The sequence below is a fragment of the Lissotriton vulgaris genome, chromosome 5, assembly GCF_964263255.1.
Source record: "Lissotriton vulgaris chromosome 5, aLisVul1.2, whole genome shotgun sequence".
NCBI classification, from domain to species: Eukaryota; Metazoa; Chordata; class Amphibia; order Caudata; family Salamandridae; genus Lissotriton; species Lissotriton vulgaris.
Window position 1 is genome coordinate 1,953,146,861 of NC_141693.1, and position 22,917 is coordinate 1,953,169,777.

Consider the following 22,917-nt stretch of genomic DNA (forward strand, 5'->3'; position numbering starts at 1 on the left):
ACTAAAAGGAGTCCTGCATTCTAGTCTGCTATGCTATAGACCACCTGGTAATGCACTACCTAATTTATCTGGACTGATTGACCTTATTTACGATCTTTCTAACACACATGCCAGATTAACTATTCTGGGGGACTTCAATCTGTGGCCTAATGGGCCATTGGATACTGCCTATAGGGAGCTATGCCAGGCCTGCAGCAATTTACAGCTGCAGCAGTTGATATTGTCCCAGACGCACCTGAAAGGCCACGCCTTAGATCTAGTGTTCGCGGAGGCTAACCAAGCTGTGATCAGGGATATAGTCTTTCAATGTTGGACGGATCATGCCCTTGTCTACTTCGCTCTACTATTCCGTCCGACCTCTTGAGAGATAGGGGCCCGGGGCCTACTAAATCTAGTAGGCAATGGTCCAGACTTTTGAATAGCACTGGTCCACCTACCCTGCTTCCTGGTGGTTTTTCATTGAAGGGAAATGTGGAGGAGAGCTATTCAAGTCTGTGCCAGCAAATTACTAACTCTCTGGACAAAGTGGTTCCTTTACGGAAATCGAGAGATAGGCACAGGCCTGCTATGCCGTGGTATTCTAGCGACCTTCTCCAATGGAAGCTACGGTGTAAACAGGCAGAAAGGGCCAGGAGAAAGTACTATTTAGAGTCAGCTAGAACCCTTTATAAACAATCACTGCTGGTGTACAAAGCTCAGATTAGGAATGCTAAAGCCAAATATCTTGAGGATATGCTGATGCAGGCATCTAACAAGTCACAGACTCTGTTTAAAATCGTCAATGATCTTTCCCGCCTGGCGTGTGCCACGAACAACATCCCGGCCTCCCAGTCCCTATGCAATTCCTTGGCAGCAGCTTTCGAGGATAAGATCGCTAACATTTTAAGTGGACTTTCCAGCTCAGGTTCTCCCTGCTCTCAGTCTTTGGCAGCTCCGACACCTATTCCCATCACAGGTGATTTAGGAGGATCGAGTGGTCAACTACGGCTGGACAGCTTTATGATTCCCCCGTTTGCCGACTTTTGCAAGCTGGCAAATGGTGTGTCCTCAGGTTCTCTGTTGGATCCGCTGCCCCATAAATTCTGGAAATTCTTTCAGGAGGAACTTTTTCGCCCTCTTTATTCCATCTGCAACCAGTCTTTCAGTACCGCCAGGGTTCCGGAGTGTTGGAAGCTGGCAGTGGTTTCCCCTCTTTTAAAGAAGCCTACACTTGATCCTATCTGTCCGGCGAACTATCGAACAATCTCGCTGATTCCCTTTCCTGTCAAAATCACGGAGAAACTCGTCACCCGGTCTCTCTCCAGCTTTCTGGAATCTAACACCTGTTTGGATGTGGCCCAGTTCGGCTTCCGGCCAGTGCATGGCACGGAGTTGGCGTTGGTGGTCGTGCTGGATGACCTTCGCTCGCGGGTCGACATTGGCCGGGCAGCCTTTTTAGTGCTGCTCGACATGTCGGCCGTGTTCGACACGGTCAGCCACACCACTCTTATCAGCAGGCTGGAGGAGATTGGGGTGGCGGGGTTGGCGCAAGACTGGTTTGTCTCTTATCTCCAGAACAGACATCAAGTGGTGGCCCTGCCGCCTTTTAGATCTGGCATTAGAAGAGTAGGGCAGGGTGTGCCTCAGGGGTCGGCGATCAGCCCTATTTTATTTAACTTGTACCTCTGCCCGCTGATCAGCCTGATTAGGTCCTTTGGAATCTCGGTGATCAATTATGCTGACGACATTCAGCTTATCTTTTCCCTTGAAGGCAAAGATGCAGTGTCCAAAGAGACTTTTCATCGCTGCATGTCAGCTACTGCAGACTGGTTGAGACACAACTCCCTTCAGTTTAATGGCTCCAAGACGGAGGTGCTGTATTGCTCATCTGACCGTATCTCACGCCCTCTGCCGGAGAACTTTTGGCCATCTTCTTCTTTTGGTACTGTGGTGGAGGCGGAGTCTGTTTGCAACCTGGGGGTCATGTTCAGCCCCAATTTACAACTGGATGCTTTTGTCAATAAAACCATCGCCACTTGCATGATGTTGTTTCGCACCTTGCGTAAGATTCTTCCTATGCTTCCAGTTCAGGTGAGGCCAGAGGTAGTGCGTGGTATTATTCTCAGCAGGTTGGATTACTGCAACGCACTGCTTTTGGGTGCACCTGGCACTTTGATTAGTAAGCTACAGCGAGTACAAAACATGGCAGCTAAGCTTGCTTTGTGTAGGCCGCGTGCTGCTTCTTCCTTTTTGGCGCTAAAAGACCTTCACTGGTTACCTGTCTTGCAGCGTATTCACTTCAAGGCCTCTTGCCTGGTCTTTAAGGCCCTGCATGATCAGGGACCAGTCCTGTTGCAGAATCTTTTCTCCTGGCACCGCACAGCCAGGCCGTTACGCTCCTCTACGGCATGTTTGGTAGCAGTTCCTAGAGTCCAGAGACTACGGATGGGTGGTCGTTCCATTGGATATGCTGCTGCCAAACTTTGGAATTCTCTCCCCCTATTCTTAAGGAGCCTGGGGGAATTTCCATCTTTTGAAAAAGGGCTGAAGACTTACCTCTTTCCCAGGGTAGAGTAATTCTGTGATTGTGTATCTGGTCAGGTAGAGTCAAAGCGCCAGGATACCCTCTGGGTGATAGTAGCGCTATACAAGTGTGCAATACATACATACATACATACATGGTGTGGCTGTTTTCACAGCATTGTGCCAGGTGCTGTAGCCGGGTATTGTGTCACCTTGTTGTGGACTGGACAGGCAGCGGCTTCTACACGAGCTGGTCGGCAGTGTTACAGAAGAACCATGTACTGCACCACAACTGCTGCATGCACATTTGAAACACACACTACTTAGACAAATCACAAACTAGGCATTCATACACAAACCATACACAAATTTGTCCAGGCCTCCCTCTGCCCCCTGTCCCCTGTCCAGACATAGAACAATTGTCTTTCCTGACCCCTACAGCGTCCCGTCACGCCCCCACTTTTCTTCCCTCCTCACTCAGACTAAGGGGCATATTAACAAGGACCTATCGTCACTTTTAACAATGTTCCTGTGGCGATAGGGACTTTGTGGTTTAACACTGCCTTGTAAATAAGGCACCCTTTCACACCACAACACCCATTGATTTTGACTCTGACCACTATTTACAAGGGTAGCGTAAATACTAAGCAGTGCTAAAGTGAAGACCAGGGAAAACCTGGTGTTAACATGATGAAATGAGGAGAAATGCTTTATTTACCTCTGCTGCTCGCTTTCCGCCCACGCAATCCAAGGGTCAGGACTTCCCCGCGCAGCTGATTGAGCGCTGCAGCGGTCTGTAAACTGCCGCCATTTCGCCAGCTAGGCGACGCCCATTGATCTGGACACGCCCCCCGCCGACACCAGTTAAAAGCGCTGAATGATAGCGTATCTGACAGTGTTGCTTAGAACTCCTGAGGCACAGCCGGGAGCACTCCGTTTTTAATGCTAAAATCTTTTAAAATTTCTTGTTGTGTGATACTGTGTATTTACCTCTGCTGCTCGCTTTCCGCCCACGCAATCCAAGGGTCAGGACTTCCCCTCGCAGCTGATTGAGCGCTGCAGCGGTCTGTAAACTGCCGCCATTTCGCCAGCTAGGCGACGCCCATTGATCTGGACACGCCCCCCGCCGACACCAGTTAAAAGCGCTGAATGATAGCGTATCTGACAGTGTTGCTTAGAACTCCTGAGGCACAGCCGGGAGCACTCCGTTTTTAATGCTAAAATCTTTTAAAATTTCTTGTTGTGTGATACTGTGTATTTACCTCTGCTGCTCGCTTTCCGCCCACGCAATCCAAGGGTCAGGACTTCCCCGCGCAGCTGATTGAGCGCTGCAGCGGTCTGTAAACTGCCGCCATTTCGCCAGCTAGGCGACGCCCATTGATCTGGACACGCCCCCTCGCCTCCCCCATATATTATGTGCAACCCCCGGCCGCGCAGCGGACGAGCGCAGCGGGCGCGCCGTCAGCGCGCCGAAGGCGCGCCTAAGGCAAGCCCGTCTGCGCCCGTCCGCGCCTGGACCGGGCCTAGGGCCACCTCCCCTGCCCGAACCGCCATTAGATACAATTCCCTATGCCTTCGTGCGCTAAACCCCACCTCCCACCATTGCCAGCGTATTAATCTAGCAATTCAACCACGCCACCTTCCGTACATTTGTCCAAAATGTTCGTTTGTCATTAATAATTCTCGACCTATACCTACAACATGTACAACCAAAAAGGTATTACCTAAACCTTATCTAGCCGCTCTGCTAAATGTACGCTCCCTCCCAAAACATAAATATGAAATTTGCAATTTTATCGAGTCACAAAACATCGACCTCCTATTCATTACTGAAACGTGGGGCGATCTCTCCTGCGGACCAGATTTCGCCACGGCCACTCCTGAAGGATACTCCACTGTTAGATTGGACAGACCTCCTCCTAAAAGGGGAGGCGGACTAGCCATCATATACCGTTCAAATCTAACAGTACGAATAGAAACTATCCCTACATCTAGCTGTGAAGTTCTGTCCTTCTCGATTGCTGTCCCGAACGCGCCTCCTTTCAAAGGTTCACTTATCTACCGCCCACCAGGACCTCGCAGTCCTTTCCTTACTAATCTACCCATGCTCCTGGAACCACTGGCAGGTGAAGATCATTACACCATTCTGGGTGATTTTAATTTTCATCTCGAGCTCCTGGACAACCCCGATACCTCTGCTCTGCTATCAGAACTTATGAACATAGGTCTCCCTCAATTGGTCACAGGTGCCTCGCACATTGCAGGACATCTTCTGGGCGGTCTTTTCTCTAGTGAGAAATCCCTAGTGATAAAGGATCTTCTCCCCGTCACCTGGTCGGACCACTCTGCCATTCTTTTTAACTTTTTACTTCATCCTATTTCCCCCAGAGCCCATACCACACCTCCAGTGAATAAATTCAGAGCCTGGAAAAGCATCGATATTCCTGCTTCCCAGTCTTCACTCTTAGCATCCCTACCACCCACAACGGAGGACCCTGAACTAGCTGCTAACAACTACACAACTTGGATTCGAAACACTGTCGATCAGACAGTCCCACTCAAGAGACAATCCTCCAATAGAACCACTAAATCCTCACCCTGGTTCAATGACACTCTAAGACTAGAAAGACAAAATTGCAGGCGTCAAGAACGCAAATGGAGACGTGAATATGATCCAGAACAAAAAGCCCTCTATAAATCCATGTTGCTGAAATACAAACAATCAATCATCACAGAGAAAAGTAATTTTTACACCCATCAAATTAATCTTGCTCAAGATTCAACCAAACAACTCTTCCAGGTAGTGACGCATCTCTCTGGACAAACTATCTCTACCCCGGTCACGTATACCCAAGAACTATGCAATTCCTTGGCAAATCATTTTCAAAAAAAAGTCACTGACATCTTCTCCCAATTTCAAGCTCATGCTAGTGACACTGGACACTCTTACTCCGTCTATAATGATCAACCTCCTCCGGCCACGAATTCCACCAATCCCCCTCGAACAATCCCTTCCAACTCCTTCCAAAAATTCTCTCAAATCTCTTCTGAACTGGTGTCCCACCTCCTAGGCACCACGAACTCCGGTTCCCCAGAAGACCCGTGCCCTCCCTCCATTCTCAAAAATTTCCCTGAAATCTTAAGCCCTAAACTCACCGAGATATTTAACGCCATGTTCCAGTCCACTACTTTTCCCTCCATTTGGAAAAGAGCCATCGTCAAGCCTCTCATCAAAAAAAGCTCTCTTGATCCTACCATAGTTGCCAACTACCGTCCAATCGCTTGCCTCCCGCTCCCTGCCAAGATTGTAGAGAAAATCATGAACAGACAAATCTCCGACTTTATAGAGCAAAACAACTGCCTGGACGAAACACAATTTGGCTTCCGTAAAGGACACGGGACGGAAACTGCGCTTATCAAAGCCACGGAGGAAATTAGGAAGTCTTTGGATGGTGGAGGTGCGGCGGTGCTCATTCTACTGGACCTGTCTGCGGCCTTCGACACGGTCGATCACTCTATCTTGATCGACCGTGTCGAATCGACGGGCATCACGGGTTCAGCGAAGAATCTCATTGCCTCATTTCTCACCAATCGTGTTCAATCTGTTACCTTCGGCAACTTCAATTCACCTTCCTTCATTCTTCCTTGTGGTGTACCCCAGGGATCCTCGCTAAGTCCAACATTATTCAACATCTATGTGTCGGACTTGGCGAGGACCATAAAAATCCATCACCTGGCGGTTACATCCTATGCCGACGATACCCAGATTGTCCTATCCATAAATAATAACGGAGATGAAGTGGCTTCCAACTTCAATCTGGGAATGCTGGCAATAAGCAATTGGATGACACGAAACTGTCTGAAGTTGAATTCCGATAAAACGGAGGTGATGCTATTCGGCAATCTTTCCCCAGCCTGGTCTCCCACATGGTGGCCTGATGCCTTGGGACCTCCCCCCCTCCCCGTAACCAAAGCCAGGAACTTGGGCGTTATACTGGACACCAAGCTCACCCTCATGCATCACGTCAACGCGGTAGTATCTTCCTCATTTTACACTCTGAGGATGATAAAAAAACTTCTACCTTACCTTCCGATGATTATGAGAAAAACTCTAATCAGCGCACTCATCATGGCCCGCATTGACTATTGCAATGGACTGCTAGTCAATGCTCAAGAAGGTGTCCTAAAGAAATTACAACTGGTGCAGAACGCGGCGGCCAGATTGATTACTGGATGCCCCAAGTACGCCTCTATCTCCGGAACACTCCGAGAGCTCCACTGGCTGCCAGTGAAGAAGAGAGCCAAGTTCAAGGCTCTCTGCATTGCCTACAAGGCAATTCATGGTCAAGGACCAACGTACTTGAAAGACTCCTTTCGTCCTTACGAACCCACCAGATCCCTACGATCCTCAACTGCTGGACTACTACAAGTGCCTAGGACTAAGAAAGTCTCCTGGGGAGATAGATCCTTCATAGTCACCACCACTAAACTTTGGAACAGTCTTCCATCCTTCATCAAAACCTCCACATCTCTGCTCTCCTTTCGCAGACAGATAAAGACCTGGCTGTTTAAGCAATAACTCCTCATGAACTAGTTCTCTCACTCAGCGCCGAGACACCCACGGGTAGTTGAGCGCTCTACAAATCGCCTAAAATAAATAAATAAATTATTTCTCCTTGTTTTTGCTGTTTCTATGTGTGATGCATTGTGCAGCACACATAGAAACAGCAAAACGCCATGAGTGATTGTTTATCTGCAGGAAGGTGTCCTTTCCTGCACATAAACAATCCTTAAAAAATGACAATTTACAACTTCTATGCAGCACACATAGAAGTTTCAAATTGCCATGTATGATTATTTACAGGAAGGGACACTTTCCTGCACATAAACAATCATTCCCTCAATGCAGGCACCCTTGCACCATGGCGCAAGGGAGCCTGCATTGGCTCTAGGCAGCCTAATTTAGCACCAGCACCAGGTAAAATGCAGGGATGTGCCATATCTTTTTAAATACGGCTCATCCCAGCGTTTTAGGCATGGCACAGCGAGGCATTAGCATTTTGTGCTTAAAGCCAGCCTCCTCCATTCCCTTCTAAGTATGCCGCTAAATCTGTATACCACCAAAATTCTTTCCGACCACTCTTCTGGTCTTCCTTCCTACGGACCTTCCCTCACCCAGAAACTAGCCATAACTCTCGCTCTGCCTTCCCTCTTCCTGGAGGCTAATTTTATACCTCAGTCTAAGGATACACAGAGCGAAGGATCCTGAAGCCCACCCTTGGGTAAGTCCCTGTCATTCTCAGCTCCTAGTCCTGCAGGTAGTAGGTAGATATCATTGACACACCACATAATTCACCTCAACAACACATTTACACAACAAACCACATACACCCAATCTACAGCACACAACACTATATCATGCCACAAAATTCAACACCCCACCACATATTTGAACTGCACAACATACCACTACACAACACAAAATACCATTACACATAATTAAACTCCACGACAGACAATCCCACTGCACATAATCCCAGTACACTCAACCACATAATTACATTCTACATAATTCTACTGCAAATCTTGCCACATAATTCTACACCACACAATTCCACTACTAAGAATTCCAACCCAACCCACATAATTCCACTCCACACCACATACCTCCACTCCATAACACATGGGTAAACCACATTGTCATTTACAACGCCAAAATCTCTAACTTTCACAAATGCAAGACCTAGCGGCATTGCCAATGCTTGTTTTTTATTGCTGTTCTTCCATTTGACAGCTGTATATAGTGTTAACAGCTATTTGAGCGCTATTCATGAACACCAATTTCTGTAGACAAGATCAGATGTTTAGGTTTCGCCTCGCCGAAAGCTGCGCAGCAGACTTTCGCGCAAGGCGAAAACTTTTGTTTACTAGTATGGACAAAAGTCCCGCCTCTCTGTTCCATTGGCTAGCTCCATAAATGGAGGCTAGCCATTGGAAGAGAGAGGTGTCCGTCTTTCAGCGAGGCGATTGGTGGGCGTTCCCGGCGATTTTTCTCATCCTGCCCCTTTGACAACGTCATTGCGGCAGTGGGCGTTTACTTTTTTTTTTTGGGCCGCCTTTTATTTTGTCATTTGCCCCGACCTCTGGTGAGTGCTTGCTGCTGTCCTGCCTTCCTCCGTCCCCCCTCCCGCTGTCCGTGTGCCCGCCCGCCCCCCTCCCGCTGTCCGTGAGCCCGTTAACCCTACCGCTGTCTGCCCCCCTACCCGCTGTCCGTGAGCCTGTTCATCCGCCCCCCCCTCCCGCTGTCCGTGTTTCCCCCGCCCCCTCCCGCTGTCCGTGTTTCTTGACCCTGCCTCGCGACGAAAGGGCTGGCGGCTTTAAGGCGCCAACCGCTGAGTGGCTCTCCTAACTCGCCTAACTCTCCTAACTCTGAGCTCTGGTCTCTGCAGGCAGCCACTGGAGGGCGGCAGCAGAGGGGTGATGTGGTCGAATGTCCTGTGACGGATAACAAAGTGGGCTGCAGCATGCTCTGAGCGGGCCTGGGTGACCTTTGGGGTGCCTGAAAGAGTCGGGTCCCGTTGCCAATTCTAGGTTGAACCCTCTCCTGCACTGCTGACTTTAGGTCCTGTGCTGGGGTGAACCGCGTGTCCACTCCAGCAGCATTAGCTGGAGCCGCGCCATGCGCCGAGGCTCCGATCGGTCTTTGGAGGGTGCACCGGGGGTCGAGGGCGGAGGCATGGACTTGGCTTGCTGAACCCTGGAGGGCTCTCTTCATGGTAGGGGGATATCATCCAAGATTGGCTTTCTAGGAAGATATAAGAAGGACTTCTTTTTTCGCAGGGTTTAATGTAAGGTGGTGTTTTGGCGGGTGGCCCCAATCTATGCGCTTAGAAGCCACTGAGTAGCTGGAACACATCACTTCTGCAACTGTGCCGTCTTCAATCCTCAGCTGGGGCGTGCAGGCCTCACATTTAAGAATTGGCTGATACCAGGACAGTGCCCCCTCAAACCGAGCCCACAGTATACCCCGATGCCAGGAGGCGCCCACAGAACCATCCACCCTCGCTGGGGGCAGGGGCAGGTGCCAGCTGCCCCTGGGCAGGTTCAGATTCAATACCAAATAAACAGTTAGAATCCACTCCTTGAGATTAAGGGTGTCTCCTCCACAGTGGGGAACACCTTTATGTTTTTAGGTCCCCTCACACACCAACAGGCCCCTTGGTGTCATGCTTCATCATCGGGGTCATCGTACCCCTCTACGGGGTACGGCGTGCTGCGACCTACGGAGACGTGGGAGCACTTGTTAGACTATGTGTGGTGTTGGTGAGGGGCTGTTTTGAATAAATGTGAGTGTATTGTGGGGTTTGGGAAATAGTGATAGTTAAAAAGAACCTGGCTCGTGGGGTGACTAAAAATTATTTAATAAGCCCCCGGTCTGGTGCTGTTACAAAAGAAAGTGGGAGGTCACTACGCTGACAATGTGCGTTACCTCCTTTTTGTGTGCGTCGACACAAAAGTGGGAAGATATTGCTCTTGGGAAGGACACTGGGGCCAAGGTGACAATGCGAACCAAATAACACTCCCACCTGACCTATATTACTTCTATATGGGCCTGCTAGGGCTTCGTGGGCTGACCATTATTATATTCATTAAATCATAAGCATATACATACTGTTGTTTATATTTTTATTAAATTGCAAAAATGTGTTAATATACTTTACCAAAGATAAATTATTTTTTCATTTCATTATGCAAAATTACATAAGGTGACAATGGCCTACAGCCTGAGCAACAACAACTGCGAGGCACCTACAATTACTAAATTATTCAACCCCTCCCTAGCCCTCCACTGCCTCTGGGCAATGGCCTGGCAGGGGAGGGGTTTAAGCATAAAACACAGCTGCTGGGTCATCCGTAGGGTCGGGGGAGGGGGGAAGCTTAAGTGAAGATGGCACAAGTCCACAACATCCCCAGTCCCCCACAGTGAAGTCCCAGCATAAATCCACCCTCCCACGCCCACCATGCCCTGAGTGAGAAGGGTGGCGGGCGAGGTGTCACATAAAAACACAGTTTCTGTCCTGCGTTGGCCCCAGGGGGCCAGGGGGAGAATGTCCCAATAAAGCTTTGAAATATATCTTGAGCAAAAAACAATGCACTTAAATTAGGGGCATATAACAATACACTGGTAACTTAATCGGAGAATACATCAATGATTAATATGATACAAAAATTGTCTAGAACTGATTTATTTTATATTCAAAGTAGCAACTTTTTTATTTGATATACTATTAAGACAAATACTAAAATATTATTAGAAGACTTTCCACTCAGCTATTCACAGACTTCTGTTGTGGTGAATCTGACAGACATTCAAAACCATATGACAGTAAATCATGATATTGATGCAATGTAATGTTGCTAACAGCTGTGGCAATGTCCTAGGCCACACCTGGCCCCCAGGGAGGACGATTCTTGCAATCACCTGATCCCCAGCCAACCGTCAGGGCGATTGCTCGGCATGGCAGGGGATCAAGGATAGGCCATAGCTGATCACCGTCCAGGGGTCATATCACACGGAACCCCCAGCGAGGCTGCTTTACTCTCCCGGTCCTGTACCCTCTGTGGGCTGGGAAAGAAAACAAGCATTTGAAATGCAATAGGTCTCGCAATACTGATAGTTTGAGGTATTGATGTTGCAAAAAATAATGCAACACCAATAGCTCATACTTTCAGTAATGTGAGACCTAGTGCATTGTAAATGGTTGCATAGTGAGCCAGGATCCAGCACTGTATGTCTGAGTGCAGTACCACAATCTGCTCCTAGAGCTCCCTAGTGAGCAAGGCACCATCACTGCATGTCTAGGTGCAGTACCTCAAGCTGCTCCTAGAGGTCCCTAGTGAGCAAGATACCAGCACTTCTTGTCTAGGTGCAGTACCACAAGCTGCTCCTAGAGGTTCCTAGTGAGCATCATAACTTTTTAGTCACATTTGGTACGGCACCCTGCAGGAGATATGGTAAATCCACTCTACTCATAATGCATTGCATGCTAGACTGTACCACAAGTACATTCAAATTGCTATGTCCATATGGAATTAGTAATTTTGAAATGTGACAAACAAATATTATATTAATTCCGGGTTAGGTTGTACTCTATGTGGAGTTGATGAAGGGAAATTTAAAGAAAATGCGCTGCCTGGGCAGGACCTAAAAAAATGGGCCACAGAGGGCCCTGAAACACCGGCCCTTCGGCCAATGCCTGACTGCCCTTTGTGCCAATCCGTCCCTTCCACGAGGCCATTGCTCATGCAGAGTCCTACTTGGTGCACAAGGGATGTCAGCCCCCGGTCAGTCCATGGGCCAGGCGCATTCAGGAAGGCAGAGGGCGAAGTCTGGTATAATTTTGTCCTGCCCACCCACCTTGCCACCACCCTTCTGGTTGCTTCCTTGTCTCACACAGCTCTTCTTTCTCTTGCAGGGGAGGCGCTGACATGCTACTATTGCCCATTGGGCCTCTGCCTCCTACCCACCACCGAGACCTGCTGGTTCGGGCAGTTGTGCGGCACCGCCACCGCCTCGGTGTCATCCGGCATTGGTGAGTAGCGCGAGACAGGCGAGCGCGTGCGCACATAACACGTAGGTGGCGCATGCACTCGCAGTCGGACACACACTTCACGCCTTTATACACGTGGACTGGCCACTGACATTTAATGGAATGCATTTATACTGGAATTGCGCTTCTGTGTTTACCTAAACACTCTACTGGGACTGGTCTCACAGAGATGGCGTCTGGGTTTATCTCAATTTTATTTTGTGCTTGAAAAAAGGGGCTAGATGGGTTTTGCGATATCTAGACTGCTTCATCCTGGCCCATATATAGTCTAATTGTTGGTTGACCTCTAAATGTCATTAAATCTATGCATCCTTCTCATCTTCACGACCATAGCAGCAATATTAATGTGCAATTATGAACCTATTCAATTAGAATGTTCCGAAAGTTTAGTTTGATAAATCGCACTTAATGATGTTACATCGGCATGATAACCTTCCCTCATGTACACTTCAATTGTTAAGGTCAATTTTACTCTCTCTCTCTCTCTCTCCTCTCTCCCTCACTCTCTCTCTCTCTCTCTCTCTCTCTCTCTCTCTTTCTCTCTCTCCTCTCTCCCTCTCTCTCTCTCTCTCTCTCTTTCTCTCTCTCCTCTCTCCCTCTCTCTCTCTCTCTCCTCTCTCTCTCTCTCTCTCTCTCTCCTCTCTCTCTCTCTCTCTCTCTCTCTTTCTCTCTCTCTCTCTCTCTCCTCTCTCCCTCTCTCTCTCTCTCTCTCTCACTCTCTCTTTCTCTCTCTCTCTCTTCCCCCCCACGCTCACCCACAAGTCCTCTCCCCCTACCCGTTTCCCTCATTCGTTCTCTGCGGTAAGCGCTCGGAAGAATCCACTGAGCTACAAGCCGCTATATAAATGCAATTAAAATTCAGTCAATGAAAGATGGTTCACTCGGGGTGAGCGTTACTCAGCAGCAAAGCAGACTGTCGCTCTCTTTCTCTGGCTGTCTCTCCAAATTCTCAGAGTTGCAGGAACTACAATCTCAGAAGTGCAGAGTGAGAACCCATAGACACAGACACGGAGAACGGGTCATCGCCTTAAGGTGACGACATCCTGACAGTAGGCGGACGCAAGGGTGGCTCCTTCGCAGCCACTTTGGGACTCTACCGATGCATCGGTTTGTAGGTTTCAGGAGTGTGCACCAGTAATCGAAGAAGGTACACGCATCTGCAATGTAATAGGTCTCACATCTATGTGAGTTAGAGCTATTGCCATTTTAAATGACCATGCCTTTTATATGTGTTTTGGTTTTAAAAACATAAATAAAAGGCATTGTCATTTACAATGCCAATAGCTCTAAGTAGCATAAATGAGAGACCTATTGCATTACAAATGCTTTTTAGGTCTCGGCTTATTCCATTCCGCTGGAATGAATAGGACGAGTCTATTGCGGTGAAACCAAGAGTTAAACTAAGCTCTCCAAAAAAGCGGATTTCCACAAGTGCATGTGCTCTCGTGCAACAGCTTTTGTTCGAGCCGCCTGCCTCCAAGAGCTTCACATCCAAGCCATCTGTTACTTCCCCAGCGTGGTGCAGCCAGCAGCTTCACTTCAAGGGGTTCCGCTCTGCCCCCTGTTGCATCAAAGGCTTTCATTTCACGGACGCAGAGTTTTTTTTTCATGCCCCTTCAGGCCACAGACTTGCTCCATTACTTGCGTCCTATTTTTTATGTGATACAAGTCACATCATAAGTACAAAGTGTGGCGCCCGACTTTTATTTTGCTGTTTCCGTCATTGCATCTAAATATATGATACAAGTTTCATGCTTTTAGTAAAATGTATTTCTTTTCCTTTACTGCGCGCAAACACGCAGACTACAGCCTCTCTCTGTCAGCTGCACGTTCGTCTGTTCCACCCCCCCCCCCCCGCTCATCCACGCTCTTCGCTCTCCAAATCCATTACTCAGGCCACAGACTCCATTACTTGCGTGCTATACTTTTAGGTGATACAAGATGCATGCTCTTCGCTCTCCAAACCCATTACTCAGGCCACAGTCTCCATTACTTGTGTGCTATTCTTTTAGGTGATACAAGTCGTCATTGCATCCAAATATGTGATACAAATCACACAAGTACAAAGTGTGGCGCACGACTTGTATTTTGCTGTTTCCGTCATTGCATCTAAATATATGATACAAGTTTCATGCTTTTGGTAAAATGTATTTCTTTTCCTTTACTGCGCGCAAACACGCAGACCACAGCCTCTCTCTCAGTCAGCTGCACGTTCGTCTAATCCACCCCCCTCCCTCTCATGCACGCTCTTCGCTCTCCAAACCCATTACTCAGGCCACAGACTCCATTACTTGCGTGCTATTCTTTTAGGTGATACAAGATGCATGCTCTTCGCTCTTCAAACCCATTACTCAGGCCACAGACTCCATTACTTGGGTGCTATTCTTTTAGGTGATACAAGTTGTCATTGCATCCAAATATGTTATACAAGTCACACAAGTAAAAACTGTGGCGCCCGACTTGTATTTTGCTGTTTCCGTCATTGCATCTAAATAGATGATACAAGTTTCATGCTTTTGGTACATTTTTTCTTTTCCTTTACTGCGTGCAAACACCCAGACCACAGCCTCTCTCTCAGTCAGCTGCACGTTCGTCCATTCCACCCCCTCACTCTGTCTCATGCACGCTCTTAGCTCTCCAATTCATTTTTATCGCAAACCCCATTAATCAGGCAACAGACTTGCTCCATGACTTGCGTGATAGTCATGATTTTTTAAAGTGACATAAGACCTACTCACTATAACCTCTAGACCACTAAACATTTATTGAAGCTAAATATATGATACAAGCTTCATGCTTTTGGTAAAATGTATTTCTTTTCCATTACTGCGCGCAAACACGCAGACCACAGCCTCTCTCTCAGTCAGCTGCACGTTCGTCTATTCCACCCCCCCTCCCTCTCATGCACGCTCTTCGCTCTCCAAACCCATTACTCAGGCCACAGACTCCATGACTTGCGTGCTATTCTTTTAGGTGATACAAGTCGTCATTGTATCCAAATATGTGATACAAGTGACACAAGTACAAAGTGTGGCACCCGACTTTTATTTTGCTGTTTCCGTCACAAGTTTCATGCTTTTGGTAAAATGTATTTCTTTTCCTTTACTGCGTGCAAACACCCAGACCACAGCCTTTCTCTCAGTCAGCTGCACATACGTCTATTCCACCCCCCCTCCCTCTCATGCACGCTCTTCGCTCTCGAAACCCATTACTCAGGCCACAGACTCCATTACTTGCGTGCTATTCTTTTAGGTGATACAAGTCGTCATTGCATCCAAATATGTGATACAAGTCACACAAGTACAAAGTGTGGCGCCCGACTTTTATTTTGCTGTTTCCGTCATTGCATTTAAATATATGATACAAGTTTCATGCTTTTGGTAAAATGTATTTCTTTTCCTTTACTGAGCGCAAACACGCAGACCACAGCTTCTCTCTCAGTCAGCTGCACGTTCGTCTATTCCACCCCCTCTCCCTCTCATGCACGCTCTTCGCTCTCCAAACCCATTACTCAGCCCACAGACTCCATTACTTACGTGCTATTCTTTTAGGTGATACAAGATGCACGCTCTTCGCTCTCCAAACCCATTACTCAGGCCACAGACACCATTACTTGCGTGCTATTCTTTTAGGTGATACAAGTCGTCATTGCATCCAAATATGTGATACAAGTCACACAAGTACAAACTGTGGCGCCTGACTTTTATTTTGCTGTTTCCGTCATTGCATCTAAATATATGAGACAAGTTTCATGATTTTGGTAATTTTTTTCTTTTCATTTACTGCGTGCAAACACCCAGACCACAGCCTCTCTCTCAGTCAGCTGCACGTTCGTCCATTCCACCCCCTTCCTCCGTCTCATGCACGCTCTTCGTTCTCCCATTTTTTTTATCGCAAAACCCATTAATCAGGCAACAGACTTGCTCCATAACTTGCGTGATAGTCATGATTTTTAAAATGTGGCGCCCGACTTTTATTTTGCTGTTTCCGTCATTGCATCTAAATATATGATACAAGTTTCATGCTTTTGGTAAAATGTATTTCTTTTCCTTTACTGCGCGCAAACACGCAGACCACAGCCTCTCTCTCAGTCAGCTGCACGTTCGTCTAATCCACCCCCCCTCCCATGCACGCTCTTCGCTCTCCAAACCCATTACTCAGGCCACAGACTCCATTACTTGCGTGCTATTCTTTTAGGTGATACAAGATGCATGCTCTTCGCTCTTCAAACCCATTACTCAGGCCACAGACTCCATTACTTGGGTGCTATTCTTTTAGGTGCTACAAGTTGTCATTGCATCCAAATATGTTATACAAGTCACACAAGTAAAAACTGTGGCACCCGACTTGTATTTTGCTGTTTCCGTCATTGCATCTAAATATATGATACAAGTTTCATGCTTTTGGTACATTTTTTCTTTTCCTTTACTGCGTGCAAACACCCAGACCACAGCCTCTCTCTCAGTCAGCTGCACGTTCGTCCATTCCACCCCCTCCCTCTGTCTCATGCACGCTCTTAGCTCTCCAATTCATTTTTATCGCAAACCCCATTAATCAGGCAACAGACTTGCTCCATGACTTGCGTGATAGTCATGATTTTTAAAAGTGACATAAGACCTACTCACTATGGCCTCTGCACCACTAAACATTTATTGAAGCTAAATATATGATACAAGCTTCATGCTTTTGGTAAAATGTATTTCTTTTCCATTACTGCGCGCAAACACGCAGACCACAGCCTCTCTCTCAGTCAGCTGCACGTTCGTCTATTCCACCCCCCCTCCCTCTCATGCACGCTCTTCGCTCTCCAAACCCATTACTCAGGCCACAGACTCCATGACTTGCGTGCTATTCTTTTAGGTGATACAAGTCGTCATTGCATCCAAATCTGTGATACAAGTGACACAAGTACAAAGTGTGGCACCCGACTTTTATTTTGCTGTTTCCGTCACAAGTTTCATGCTTTTGGTAAAATGTATTTCTTTTCCTTTACTGCGCGCAAACACGCAGACCACAGCCTCTCTCTCAGTCAGCTGCACATACGTCTATTCCACCCCCCCCTCCCTCTCATGCACGCTCTTCGCTCTCGAAACCCATTACTCAGGCCACAGACTCCATTACTTGCGTGCTATTCTTTTAGGTGATACAAGTCGTCATTGCATCCAAATATGTGATACAAGTCACACAAGTACAAAGTGTGGCGCCCGACTTTTATTTTGCTGTTTCCGTCATTGCATCTAAATATATGATACAAGCTTCATGCTTTTGGTAAAATGTATTTCTTTTCCTTTACAGCGCGCAAACACGCAGACCACAGCCTCTCTCTCAGTCAGCTGCACGTTCGTCTATTCCACCCCCCCTCCCTCTCATGCACGCTCTTCGCTCTCCAAACCCATTACTCAGGCCACAGACTCCATGACTTGCGTGCTATTCTTTTAGGTGATACAAGTCGTCATTGCATCCAAATCTGTGATACAAGTGACACAAGTACAAAGTGTGGCACCCGACTTTTATTTTGCTGTTTCCGTCACAAGTTTCATGCTTTTGGTAAAATGTATTTCTTTTCCTTTACTGCGCGCAAACACGCAGACCACAGCCTCTCTCTCAGTCAGCTGCACATACGTCTATTCCACCCCCCCCTCCCTCTCATGCACGCTCTTCGCTCTCGAAACCCATTACTCAGGCCACAGACTCCATTACTTGCGTGCTATTCTTTTAGGTGATACAAGTCGTCATTGCATCCAAATATGTGATACAAGTCACACAAGTACAAAGTGTGGCGCCCGACTTTTATTTTGCTGTTTCCGTCATTGCATCTAAATATATGATACAAGTTTCATGCTTTTGGTAAAATGTATTTCTTTTCCTTTACAGCGCACAAACACGCAGACCACAGCCTCTCTCTCAGTCAGCTGCACGTTCGTCTATTCCACCCCCTCTCCCTCTCATGCACGCTCTTCGCTCTCCAAACCCATTACTCAGCCCACAGACTCCATTACTTGCGTGCTATTCTTTTAGGTGATACAAGATGCACGCTCTTCGCTCTCCAAACCCATTACTCAGGCCACAGACACCATTACTTGCGTGCTATTCTTTTAGGTGATACAAGTCGTCATTGCATCCAAATATGTGATACAAGTCACACAAGTACAAACTGTGGCGCCCGATTTTTATTTTGCTGTTTCCGTCATTGCATCTAAATATATGAGACAAGTTTCATGCTTTTGGTAAAATTTATTTCTTTTCCTTTACTGCGCGCAAACACGCTGACCACAGCCTCTCTCTCAGTCAGCTGCACGTTCGTCTAATCCACCCCCCCTCCCTCTCATGCACGCTCTACGCTCTCCAAACCCATTACTCAGGCCACAGACTCCATTACTTGCGTGCTATTCTTTTAGGTGATACAAGATGCACGCTCTTCGCTCTCCAAACCCATTACTCAGGCCACAGACTCCATTACTTGTGTGCTATTCTTTTAGGTGATACAAGTCGTCATTGCATTCAAATATGTTATACAAGTCACACAAGTACAAAGTGTGGCGCACGACTTGTATTTTGCTGTTTCCGTCATTGCATCGAAATATATGATACAAGTTTCATGCTTTTGGTAAAATGTATTACTTTTCCATTACTGCGCGCAAACACGCAGACCACAGCCTCTCTCTCAGTCATCTGCACGTTCGTCTGTTCCACCACCCCCTCTCATGCACGCTCTACGCTCTCCAAACCCATTACTCAGGCCACAGACTCCATTACTTGCGTGCTATTCTTTTAGGTGATACAAGTCGTCATTGCATCCAAATATGTGATACAAGTCACACAAGTAAAAACTGTGGCGCCCGACTTGTATTTTGCTGTTTCCATCATTGCATCTAAATATATGATACAAGTTTCATGCTTTTGGTAAATTTTTTCTTTTCCTTTACTGCGTGCAAACACCCAGACCACAGCCTCTCTCAGTCAGCTGCACGTTCTTCCATTCCACCCCCTCCCTCCATCTCATGCACGCTCTTCACTCTCCCATTTTTTTTTATCGCAAACCCCATTAATCAGGTAACAGACTTGCTCCATAACTTGCGTGATAGTCATGATTTTTAAATGGGACATAAGACCTACTCACTATGGCCTCTGCACCACAGAACATTTGTAACAAAGACTAACACAAAGCTCTGAAATTGTGTGTACCATCATGTTTTTTTTTCGTGGAGGGGGGGGGGGGCATCTGGGGACGAAACCGCACCAGGATACTGGAGTGCTTTAAGCTCAGCCATAAAGATTCTTATCTGTTGCGGCCATCTGCTGTGAAATGCAAATCTGAGCTAAAGGAAACAAAAAACACAACGGCCCATCCACAGTCACATCATAAGTACAAAGTGTGGCGCCCGACTTGTATTTTGTTGTTTCCGTCATTGCATCTAAATATATGAAACAAGTTTCATGCTTTTGGTACATTTCATTTCTTTTCCTTTACAGCGCGCAAACACGTAGACCACAGCCTCTCTCTCAGTCAGCTGCACGTTCGTCTATTACACCCCCCTCACTCTCATGCACGCTCTTTGCTCTAAACTGTTTTTTATCTCAAGCCCCATTACTCAGGCCACAGACTTGATCCACAAATTGTACTTTGCTGTTTCCGTCTTTGATTTCAATTATGTGATACACTTCATAAATACAAAGTGTGGCGCACAACTTGTATTTTGCAGTTTACGTCATTACATCAAAGTCACACTAGTACAAACTGTGGCGCCCGACTTGTATTTTGCTGTTTCCGTCATTGCATCTAAATATATTATACAGGTTTCATGCTTTTGGTACATTTTTTCTTTTCCTTTACTGCGTGCAAACACCCAGACCACAGCCTCTCTCTCAGTCAGCTGCACGTTCGTCTATTACACCCCCCTCACTCTCATGCACGCTCATTGCTCTACATTTTTTTTTGATCTCAAACCCCATTACTCAGCCCACAGACTTGATCCACAAATTGTACTTTGCTGTTTCCGTCTTTGATTTCAATTATGTGATACACATCATAAATATAATATAAATTTGGCTGCCCCTTCACAAAAGAATCCTTTTCAAACTCCTTGTCACGGTTTTTAAAGCCACCAGGAACACAGGCCCTTCCTATCTAGCCAAGCGCTTCCAGCGCTACACTCCATCGCGCTGCCTGAGGTCATCAGGAGCTAATCTGGTTATCATACCCAGGTTTAAGCTCAAAACGAAAGGTGGAAAAACGTTTTCATTCCTGGCCGCTAAGGCATGGAACGGTCTCCCCTTTAACCTCAGGCACGCCCCCTCAGAAAGCCTTTTCAGGAAACTCCTGAAGACCTGGATTTTCCCTCAGCCCGATTCTTCGGTTCTCGCAGCCATTTGATCTCTGTTTCTCCAAGCTGGTTTCTTCTGTTTGCTCAGCGCCAAGATGCTCCTTCCGGAGCGATAGCCGCGCTATACAAATTCCAATAAATATCAAATATCAAATACAAAGTGTGGCGCACAACTTGTATTTTGCAGTTTACGTAATTACATCAAAATATGTAATACAAATCACATCTCAATTGCAAAGTGTGGCAAAAGAATTGTATTTTGCATGTTTACATCATTGCATCACAAAAATATACAAGTCACATCATAAATACAAAGTTTGTCGCCAGACTTGTATTTTGCTCTTTACGTCAATCCATTCAAATATATTTGACAAGTCACATCATAAATACAAAGTGTGGCAACAACTTGTATTTTAATGATTACGTCAAGACAGCAAAATATGTGATACAAATCACATCATAAATACAAAGTATGCCGCACAACTTCTAAACATTTACCAATGCTGTTCACTTTTTTAACGCAGGCCATTTAAGTATGCCTTTCAAGTATGAAAAAGTCCTAATGTTTCTCAAAACCGCCCACTGCTTCACAATTTTAACGACTACCAAGCCATGTCTCAGATTTCTATTCCCCCCCCCCTCCCCACAGCAATGCCAAGAGCTTATTGTACTTCCATCTTCCCAGTCTTGTTTTCTTCACAAGGATTATGTTTTTTTTCTAGTGAAAAAAATAATTGTAATTATCTAGTACAAAAAAATGTGGTGTTACTTTGACGACAATACCTACATTTACAACACAAGCATTTTTTATCACTTGTTTTGCTGACCTTCTGCCCTCTGTAACACCCTTTTTTGTGCCTTTCTAGCTTCAGCATCACCACTTCATCACTCAGCGCTAACCCAGCATCACTCAGCACCACCACTTTATCACTCAACACCACCACACAAACACTCATCAACACCACAGCACCACTCACCACCACCACAGCACCACTCACCACCAACACAGCAACACTCAGCACCACTCAGCACCACCACAGCATCACTCAGCACCACCACAGCACCACTCAGCACCACCACAGCATCACTCAGCAGCACCGCAGCAACACTCAGCACCTCCACAGCATCACTCAGCGCTACCCAGGTTATAGGTGTCACACTTGCAAAAGTTATAACTATTAGCATTGTAAATGACAAATATATTACTTTAACTACTTTCAAAACAAAAACATAACAAAAAATTGTCATTTACAAAACCAATAGCTCAAATTTACCTATTGCGAGACCTATTGCATTGCAAATGCTTGTTCTTATTAGTGTTACCTATGGTATAGGAAACACATGTTGTCTGGTTCTAGCTGTTGTCTGCCTAGCTTTTTTTTCTGTCTTTCTAGCGTTTCTCTCGATAGTTTTATCTCTATCACATTGTCTTTCCCTCGTATTTCTCCCCCCATCTCCATCTCTCCCATTCTTGGTTATCTCTGCTCCACCGTCTCTCTCTAACTCCCTTATTCTCTCTCCCTGTTATTTTCAACCCCAATCGCTCTTAGTTCACGCCACGTACTTACGCTCTACTCAAGGCAACATAAATACACTCCAAATAATACCACACAGGGCCACATAATTATATGCTACATAATTAAATTGCACTCAATGCAACATACACTCCTACTACCACTCAGTGCCACATAATTACACGCAACATAATAGCACTCTACTAAATGCAATATACACTCCACACAATACCACTCAGTAGCACATCATTATTTGCTTCATAATTACACTGCACTCAATGCAACATACACTCCAAATAATACCACTTAGTGCCACATAATTACACACCACATAATTACACTCTACAGAACACAACATACACTCCCCATAATACCACTCAGTGCCACATAATTAGACGCCACATAATTACGCTCTACTCAATGCAATATAAATACACTCCACATAATACCACTCAGTACCATAGAATTACACGCCACATACTTACACTCTACTCAATGGAACATAAATACACTCCACATAATACCACACAGTGCCACATAATTATATGCTACATACTTACATTGCACTCAATGCAACATACACTCCAAATACCACTCAGTGCCATATAATTACACGCCACATAATTACACTCTACTGAATGCAACATACACTCCACACAATACCACTCAGTGCCACATAATTATTTGCTACATATTTACACTGCACTCAATGCAACATACACTTCATAGTGTGTTAAACTCCATTTTCTGTTTTCACTCTTTGGGGGTCTGTTAGATCTTTGTGGCTGTTGTGCTTGGGCCACGCGCTTTCCCCAGTCTGGGCTCTAGTCGCTGCACGCCCTCCTGACACCAGCCCATTTAAAGGCCACAGTTCGGGCGCGCAGCGGGCACACCCAAGGCGTGCATAAGGCAAGACCGTCTGCGCCCATCTGCGTCCCCAGCACGGCCCCGGCCAGTCATGCTGCC

At 46.5% G+C, this 22,917-nt stretch overlaps 1 long non-coding RNA gene across 1 annotated transcript in view; it reads left to right on the forward strand.

Annotated features, from left to right (window-relative positions):
* Positions 1–22,917, forward strand: part of LOC147717848 (uncharacterized) — a 95,046-nt gene that overhangs the window by 60,797 nt on the left and 11,332 nt on the right. Inside the window, exon 2 of the long non-coding RNA XR_015295824.1 lies at positions 11,979–12,095. This is a non-coding gene — a long non-coding RNA (uncharacterized LOC147717848). The remainder of the gene's footprint in view (positions 1–11,978; positions 12,096–22,917) is intronic.